At 42.6% G+C, this 8,948-nt stretch overlaps 1 long non-coding RNA gene across 8 annotated transcripts; it reads right to left on the bottom strand.

Moving 5' to 3' along the window:
- Positions 1–4,785: 4,785 nt before the first annotated feature.
- Positions 4,786–8,687, bottom strand: LOC136539456 (uncharacterized). 8 transcript variants are annotated; one of them, XR_010779677.1, is made up of 7 exons: positions 8,045–8,687; positions 7,046–7,132; positions 6,760–6,824; positions 6,238–6,343; positions 5,646–5,734; positions 5,330–5,410; positions 4,786–5,247 (listed from the first exon to the last, which is right to left on the bottom strand). It is a non-coding gene; the product is annotated as an uncharacterized lncRNA (long non-coding RNA). The 8 variants fall into 8 exon arrangements; XR_010779672.1 differs by adding an exon at positions 5,973–6,071 and having other exon boundaries at positions 4,786–5,734; XR_010779678.1 differs by adding an exon at positions 5,981–6,071 and having other exon boundaries at positions 4,786–5,734.
- Positions 8,688–8,948: the final 261 nt, after the last annotated feature.

Below are 8,948 nucleotides of genomic sequence, written 5' to 3'. Positions count from 1 at the left end.
TTGAGGGCCCTTCACCTTCTCAACAAGTGACTTTGCAACCCAAATTTTCTTAGGCCTATTCTTGTTTGGAGGTCCTAAGAACATAACTTTCATCTTTCCACTAGAATCCTTTCTAAGCATGTAATGAGCATTGAAGGCAAAAGGTCTAGCATGCTTGGGCAAGGGTTGTGGTGGTGGAGTTTGGCACTCATGGGCAAAGTGGCCTTCTTGTCCACACTCAAAACACTTCTTTGGCTTTGGCTTTTGTTGTTGTTGAGCTTGAGCCTTCTTCTCTTTGTTTGCCATGTACCCAATGCCACTTATATCCATCTTCATGATAGTGTTCATTAGTAGCTCACTTTGAAGATGCTTACCTCTTGTGAACTTGCTCAATCCAATCTTGAGATGCTCTTTCTCCAACTTGAGCTTCTTGTTCTCTTCTTTGAGCTTCTCATTCTCAAGAATCAAGTCACCATCATGATCACAAGTTTCAAGCACTATGGTGTTGGTGGTCTTGAGCTCTTCAAGATCTTTCTTGAGCTTTTCATTATCATTCTTGAGCTTGACAAACTCATCATAATCATGATGAATCTTAAGAGTAGTATATTCTTCTTTTAGCTTGTTGTGGCTAGTGATGAGCTCTTTGTGCATCCCCTCAAGTTTATCATGTTTATCTTTAAGCTCTTTCTTAGAAGATTTGAGCTCCTTGAGTTTGGATGATATAGCATCATTTGCTTCTCTAAGCTCAACACTAGCCTTTTTGGCTATATCACATTTTGCTAAAAGTGAATCATTCTTAGCCTCTAGTTTTTCATTCTTAGCTCTACTCTTTCTAATGATCTTAGTGTATTGATTTAGCAATTTAACAAGATCATCATAAGATGGTGATTTATATTCATCATCATCACTATCGCTATCATCATTGCTAGCATGTTCATCACCACTACTATCATCATTTGATACCTTGCAATCACCCTTGGCCATAAGGCATAGGTGTGTAGGGGATGGTGGTGGTGGTGGCGGTGAAGATGATGAAGAGTCAATAACAATGGCGGCCACCTTCTCGTTGTCACTATCATCATCGGATGAGCCACTAGATGAATCAATGTCCGTGAGCCAATCACCGACGATGTATGCCTTTCTACTTTTCTTCTTCTTGTGGAAGTCCTTCTTCTTGCCATCTCTCTTCTTGTATGGCTTATTTTTCTTCTTCTCATCTTCTTCTTCATTGCTTGAGTCATCTTTCTTGCCCTTGTACTTGTTCTTGTACTTGTCTTTCTTGGGCTTTGTGCATTGATGTGCTAGATGACCAAGTTCTCCACAATTGTAGCAATCCATCTCGGAGATTGGCTTCCTTCTAGAGCTTGTGAAGAACTTTTTCTTCTTGCCATCGAACTTGATGCCACTCTTGTTGAACTTCTTTAGCATCTTGGCAGTTCTTTTCACCACGAGAGCAAGGCTTGCATCATCAACTTCATCATCACTTGAGCTCTCATACTCAAGCCTTGCTTTGCCCTTCTCTTGCCTAGCTTTGAATGCTAAGTCTTTTTCTTTCTTCTTAGTAGAGGTTGAGCCATCTTGTGGTGTGATATGCATGTACATCTCATGAGCATTGATCTTTCCCAAGATTTGTGTTGGTGTAGCGGTGGAAAGATCACCTTGATGAAGCACGATCACAATATGCCCATATTTGTCAATGGGGAGGACACTCAAGATCTTTCTTACAACATCGGATGGTTGCATTTGAGTGAGTCCAAGCCCATTGACTTCCTCTATAAGAACATTGAAGCGTGAATGCATTTCATTAGCACATTCTTTGGGAAGCATCTCAAAAGGGTTAAGCTTTTTCATGACAAGATGATAGTGTTCCTCACGCTCACTCTTTGCTCCCTCATGGAGCGCACAAACGTCCGACCATACTGCATGGGCATCTTTGTGGTTCCTCACCCGGTTGAACACATCTTTGTAAAGGCCTCTAAAAATGGTGTTTCGAGCTTTTGCATTCCATTTCTCGTAATTCACCTCATCGCCTTGTAGGTGTGTAGCATCCTGAGGTTTTGGGAAGCCTTGTGAGGCAGCTCTAAGTATCCCAACATCTAGAGCTTCTAAATACGCCTCCATGCAGATTTTCCAACATGGAAAATCATCCCCCTCAAAGATAGGAGGTCCATCCCTGTGAGACATCTTTCTCTAGGCGGTTAAGCCTAAATATGTGAGCACGAGGCTCTGATACCAATTGAAAGGATCAAGATGCCCAAGAGGGGGGGTGAATTAGGCTAATTCTAAATTTCTTTGCAATAATTAAGTCCTATGGTTAGCCCAATTAACCCCTTGTGCCTAGAAAGTGTTTCTATTGATCTACCGCACAAAAGTTTAGCAACCTATGTTACAATCCTACTCTAGCATGGTAATTCTATGAATGTAAATGACAAGAATTGAATTGCTCAAAGTAAATACTCAAAGTAAATGGAGAAGGAGGAACGCAGCGATGTTTTGCCGATGTATCGGAGAGTCGCCACTCCCCACTAGTCCTCATTGGAGCACCCGTGCAAGGGTGTAGCTCCCCCTTGATCAGCGCAAGGATCAAGTGCTCTCTACGGGTTGATTCTTTGACACCCCGTCACGGTGAATCACCCACAACCGCTCACAACTTGAGTTGGGTCATCCACAAGCTCCGCCGAATGATCACCAAACTCCCAATCACCACCAAGCCATCTAGGTGATGGCGATCACCAAGAGTAACAAGCACGAACTCTCACTTGACCACGACAAGCCTAATGAGAAGGGTGGATGCACACTTTGCTACTCTTGATCTCACTAATGAGGGCTCTCTTTGGGATTCTCAAATCTCAATCACCTCACTAGGACCTTGCTCTTCTTGGCACTCTCAAAGGTGTTTCAAAGCTATTGGAATGAGCAAAAGTACCCCCACACACGAATGGAGGAAGTATTTATAACCATGGCTGAAAAACAAACCGTTATGTGCTTCTGTGGGGTGACCGGACGCTCTGGTCAGTTCTCCCTGAACTTCAGTGTTTAAGATATGACCGGACGCTAGGCAGAGTCCGGTCAACACTGACCGGACACGTCCGGTCGTGATTTTCTCTCTCTAGAACCTTACTGGAGTCGACCGGACGCTGGGACTCAGCGTTCGATCACTTCTCCTCTTAGCGTCCGGTCGCACTAGACGATTTCACCTTGATCAAATGAACTGACTGGACTCTGCGCCACCGTCCGGTCATCCCGGAGCCAGCGTCCGATCAGTATTTGACCCTCCATTCACTTCCAACTCTCAATCATATATGAATGAAGTTTGCTCCAATGGATCTAAAGGCTTTTTAGGAGCTACCTAGTGCTAGATTTAGCAAGTGTGCACCACACCTAACTCACTAGACTCACCTAGGTCAAGCTATCCGTCCATACCCCCCTTAATAGTATGGCTCAAGGAAAAACAAAGTCCTAAACTACTCTAAGTGTCTCTTCCACTCCAATCGATACTTAGAACTAGTCCATCCTTAACCTTGTCGTTCATCCTTTGAAAACTGAAACAATTTCCATCGTAGGGGCATGATCACCATGATTGCCCAATCGATCTCCATTACCATGACCTAACTTAATTGCCTCTGCAAAACACACGTTAGTCATAGTAATCACGTATTGTCATTAATCACCGAAACCCAACTAGGGGCCTAGATGCTTTCACATTTTCATATTGATCATGTCCACCCAATCGTTACGTGTAGATAAAATCGCTCTGGTGGTGATGTAGTCTTTGCCCGCCATGTTTGCATTTAGATCTAAAAAGATGATGTCGATCAATGTATGAAGATCTTTCTCGGCATCTCCAGAGTACCGGACACATATCTCATCTGGAATACGTACATTGCCATCTCCGTTAACCTCTTCCGTTCCACCACCAATGCGCAATAGATAATCTGCAAACCACGGGTCACTCTGAGCCCTCATGTTGTGGATGAGCTTTAGGTGGCGCATGGATTCCCAAAGATACGACCTTCGTAGAGAAGCACCGACTATTAGAGTTCTGGATCCTTTCCGCACAACAAGAAGGACCTGTCTGAAATCCCCACCAAGGACAACAGTCTTTCCACCAAACAGTAGGTTTGACCGACCCATTATATCCCGTAGGCTGTTGTCTAGTGCTTCCACATTTTGCCTCTTTATCATAGATGCCTCGTCCCAAATTATGAGAGCTGCTTGATGCAGCAACTTGGCAGTACCACTCTATTTCATGAAGCTACAACAACCGTCCTCTTGAAGAGTGAGGGGTATCTTGAAACGCGAGTGGGCCGTCCTCTCGCCTGGCATTATGGTTGCTGCGACTCCAGATGTAGCTGTAGCCACGACAAGCTTGTCCTGGCTGCGTAGTTTTGCGAGAAGTGCCCTATACAAAAATGTCTTTCCTGTCCCGCCAGGTCCATCCACAAAGAACAACCCGCCTTGTTTGCTACAGATAGCGGCCATTATCTCATCATAGACAGACCTTTGCTCGGCGTTGAGTGAGTCGCACGATAGCACATCTTCGGGATTCTACTCGACGCTAGCTTCCTCAAATATCTCACGAGGAATATGACTAGCATCGTCGTATGAGTGATCAATATCTGAAAGAGGAAATGACCTTATGTCCTTCCCCATAGACTGCAGCATGTTTCTAATGTCTATCAAAACCATTTGTTGCGCCAGATCCGAGGATGGGTGATTGCGGCTGTAGTCCTCTGACATTGCATCATAGTGTTTTTTTCCATAACTCCATCACATCATGCGGCTCGCAGAATACCAATATTGTAAGAAAATATTTGTTTGCCAATCAATCTGATATTTGTTTGCCAATCAAAAAGATCTAAACTTGGTAGGAAAATATTTTTTCACATGTTTAGCATCATATGCTTGGAAGAATAGCAGGTTATAAGCCAATAATAACCAATACAACTTTGTTTTCTTCTTCTTTTTCATTTGGACTAACAAAAGTGATAAGCTGGCTACACATGCATACCTTTAAAAGAAGGCTAAATCCACCGTTGTCCTCAAGCTCAAAACACAACAAAAACAACTAAAAAGAGAAGTGTCAACGTACTTGTTTGTTGCAATTACACAATATATCAAGTATTGGTTCATTTCCTAGATAGCTTGTATTACTCCTACTAAAAAAATCAATGTATCCTTTTTGTGGTTCTTTTTTCTAGTGCAACTTTCAGCGATTCTACCAACTCATCTACTCCTTTTCTCTTTCCACTTCCATACTGCCGGAGGCTGAAATTTTAAGAGATCAAATATTAGTAATTGAAATCAAAGATGAAGTAAAAAAAGCCAATATGTCAATACAACATGCCACCTGAAGAATTGCAAACAATATAACCAGTCAGGTTCAGGACTGAAATTTAGAACATGATCTAGACATCTGGTGGAAGACCTGCTACAAAAATTATGGAAAGCATAATCTGGTGACTAAACAAAAATCAAATTAGTTTTTGTACTTTAAAACAGTTTCTGGCATCTATCTAGCACTACAGTCGATTCCAAAATGTAATATGAAACATCTTTGGGTAATTAGAGTTCAATCCAATAGCAAACCAGACTGGATTTAAAATCATCCATGATTTAAAAATCGTCCCATAGCAATCCAAGAGGACAGGGGAAGCTTTCCATACCAAGCTCTTCAGCTTTCTGAAGCTTTTCATTAATCATGTCTTGAGAATGAAGCTCTGTCCTTGATAAAAACATCAAGAAAGAGGGCAGCCTGCAGCAAAATAGGAAAAAATTTACCACATCAAAACTAAACACATATACTTCTATCATTGTCTCCTTAATATGTTTTGACAACTGCAATATGTCATTCGTCTATGAACATTGACGATATAATCAATATACAGCTGAAATCAAGTAGCCATTAAAACTGGAAATTGATATACAAGTGAGTAGTCCATCTGCACAGGCTGTATAGAAAAAAAGGGGGATTTAAGATTCGAGAACTGAACTGTGAGACCGCTTAAAATCGGCACTTGATAGCCATGGAATCAACTGGCGGACCGGAGTGTGGGGTGAGCTCCCTAACAAATAATGTTGCTGTTGCATCCCTAACAGATAGTTGTAGTCAGGGCACTATAGTTGAGTATGAGCTCATGAAGGGGTTAAAGCATGGTCTGACGATGAAGAAAAAAACTTTGATTTTGCAGCTAAGCAAAGTAATCCAGAGCAACTTCGTAGTATGTATGGGAAGAAAAAGAAGAAAGCTGAACTCACCAGGTACAGGTAGTAGAGGCACCAAGCAGAGCGATCAATTGAATCGAACAGAGCGCTAACAATGGAGGCTACTGGACCTCAAGACTGAACCTTGGTTTCTCTGTCTCTATTATGGTAACACAAATCATATTCCATGTTAGAACTACTGATAAGAGCACTTTATAAAAGGGATCTAATTGTAGAAAGCACATAATGGAAAAAAACAAAGCTCTGTAAACATGGCTACCTAATAGCTCCATTACAAAGAAGAGTCCTTTTCACTTTCTACAAAAGGAGATTCTTTCTCAACAGTGCTGAAGCAAAAATATATTTATTAAGAATCTAATTATCCAGAGATTAATATATGCTTTTGTCTGCTAATTTTAAAGCTGGCCAAACTTCCATTCTTTTATCTGCTCCGCTATCTTAAAAACTGATCAAACTTCCATTCACCAATCCTTAAGTATTTCAGAAAACATTTCCAAATGATCATCACATATATACACTGTCCTGTACTGAACTAATGGAGCCAATTGTTTGCACCTGTGTGTTGGCAGCAGCGGCACCATTTTCTGCTTGAACCTGCCACCCTAAAAGGATATTGAAACCTGCAGTGATAAATTGAAGAAAAACATCAGTTAGATGATTACATGGTCATGTGAGCAGGTCAGATTTGGAAAATTAAAATGTTATGGCTTGTGTGAATCTAGCTTGGTGAAAATATACTACTGCTCTGTGTTTGATGAAGAAAAATAGGGAGAAAAAATAGTGCATGCAAAGTAAACACTTAAAATACGAAAACATGCACACAAATGTTACCAGATTATACCTTAGTAAAGGGGAAGAAATAAGCAGCTCAATCTCTATTGAAAGTCCACTTTTCTTCACATGGGCCTGCAGACCATCAACCTACAGACTGAGGCAAGGCAACCATTCAGTAATTTTGAAAACGCCATAAGAAAATTCTGCAAATGCCCCAGAAATAAACTCAACTACTGTACAAAATTATATATGAAACTTGTAATTTCACATAAAAAATCAACTCAAAGAATCATGAAACATAAGTTATATCATAAGCTGGTGCTAACAACACAGGCCTTCAAAACGCCTTTTAATGGTGCAACATATAATTCATGGCACACATTAAGGTATGTCCAGGCTGTAGAGATGTGAAACTAAAACAAACCCAGCCAAGCATTACAGACAATAAGGAGCCCTCACTCCATGGGATCATTTTGTAGTACATCCATATGGTCAAAGATAAATGCAAACAGAAATCAATGGGATCATTTTTTAGTCCATCCATCATATGGTCACCATCAATGCAAACAAAAAAAATCTGAATATATAATCAGAATATAGCATGGTTCCAAAGCGTCGTAAACCTAAGATTTCCACAGACTCGCATTTCCAGAGCAAATCAGGTTTTTGTCACATGACAAATATTCAAAAGGCTTTAGTTTATCATAGATCCATGTATGATCACAGTGTGTGAATCAGGAATAAAAATTCCATTGGATGAGTGCTAACATTGTTTCCACAAAAGTTCTGCTTAATACTGGAATTGCTCTGGCACTGTGTAGATCCAAGCATATAGCTGCAGAAAATGAAGTTGTAGTTATCTGAGCTCTGACGGAACAACATCCTCAGATGAAGGATCTGCTCCAAATTGGGAGCACTCAAAATCATGAACTCATCCTTCAGAAAATCAAAATTTTCACTATGACTCCTGCCCTAGAACCGAAAATTTCCATGGAAGTTTCGATTTTTAATCGTATACGGTGATGCTAGAAGGTGAAAAGGAGGTGGTGGCAGTGGTTGCTCTCACCTGGCGCTGGGCACGTGGTAGGGCATCTCATCCTCAAACTCGACGGGGAGGCCAAGAAAACCATGGAAGCGGTCCAATGTGACGTGGGTGACATGGCGGACGTCCGTCAGTCAGCCCATCTCCATCTTCCCGAGCACCAACGCTGCATCCTCCTCCTTCCTCGCCAGCAACCTGGCTCCGATAGCCCCGCGCGACCTCTGCGCCGGCGGCCAGGCGGTTGGTGACTCCGCATCGTGGCCACGCGTGGCTTCCGAGCCCCTGCAGCAAGCGGCCCTAGCATCTACGGCTAGCGACCCCAGCATCAGCGGTCGGTGTCCTCCTCCGCGCCATGACCCGTGTGGTCCCTGCTCGTGGCCAGCTCGGCCTCTCCTCGCTGCCAGCCCCAGCGGGCGACGCTGAGCACGTGGCCGGTGATGACCTCCGCCCGTCGTGGTCCCAGGGAGGGAGACCGGTGGAGGGAATCGGGTGGGGCCACGCCCAGGAAATGCACGCACGCACACGCCGCCAACAAATTTACCGACGGTGGATCGCGGGATGTACCTGGTGAAGGGGACGCGGTGTTCAACGATGGCTTCGATTCGCATGATTGAGGTCGTCGTCCTACTTCAAGGGGGCACGATGCCTGCTAAAAGCTCTAAAGCTCTGGTTTGGTTGCTGAAGACCAGTAAAAAGGGATATTTGTATTGAAAGTGTAGGCATCGAAGATTAACTTATCGATATACTCACTAAGTCATTGCATGAGAAAAGGTTTTACAAGCTAATGAATGAGTTGAACATATTGGATTTCTTAAATATGTGTTGATGCACCCCCACTTATATGATATGCCTCTCCTTCGAGTAATCCAAAGTAAAAGTTGATTGACATGGCATACATTCTTACTAAGGACATATTTAGTGCACATAG

This window comes from Miscanthus floridulus, chromosome 2, assembly GCF_019320115.1.
Source record: "Miscanthus floridulus cultivar M001 chromosome 2, ASM1932011v1, whole genome shotgun sequence".
NCBI lineage: Eukaryota > Viridiplantae > Streptophyta > Magnoliopsida > Poales > Poaceae > Miscanthus > Miscanthus floridulus.
This window is presented reverse-complemented; position numbering and strand designations above follow the sequence as displayed.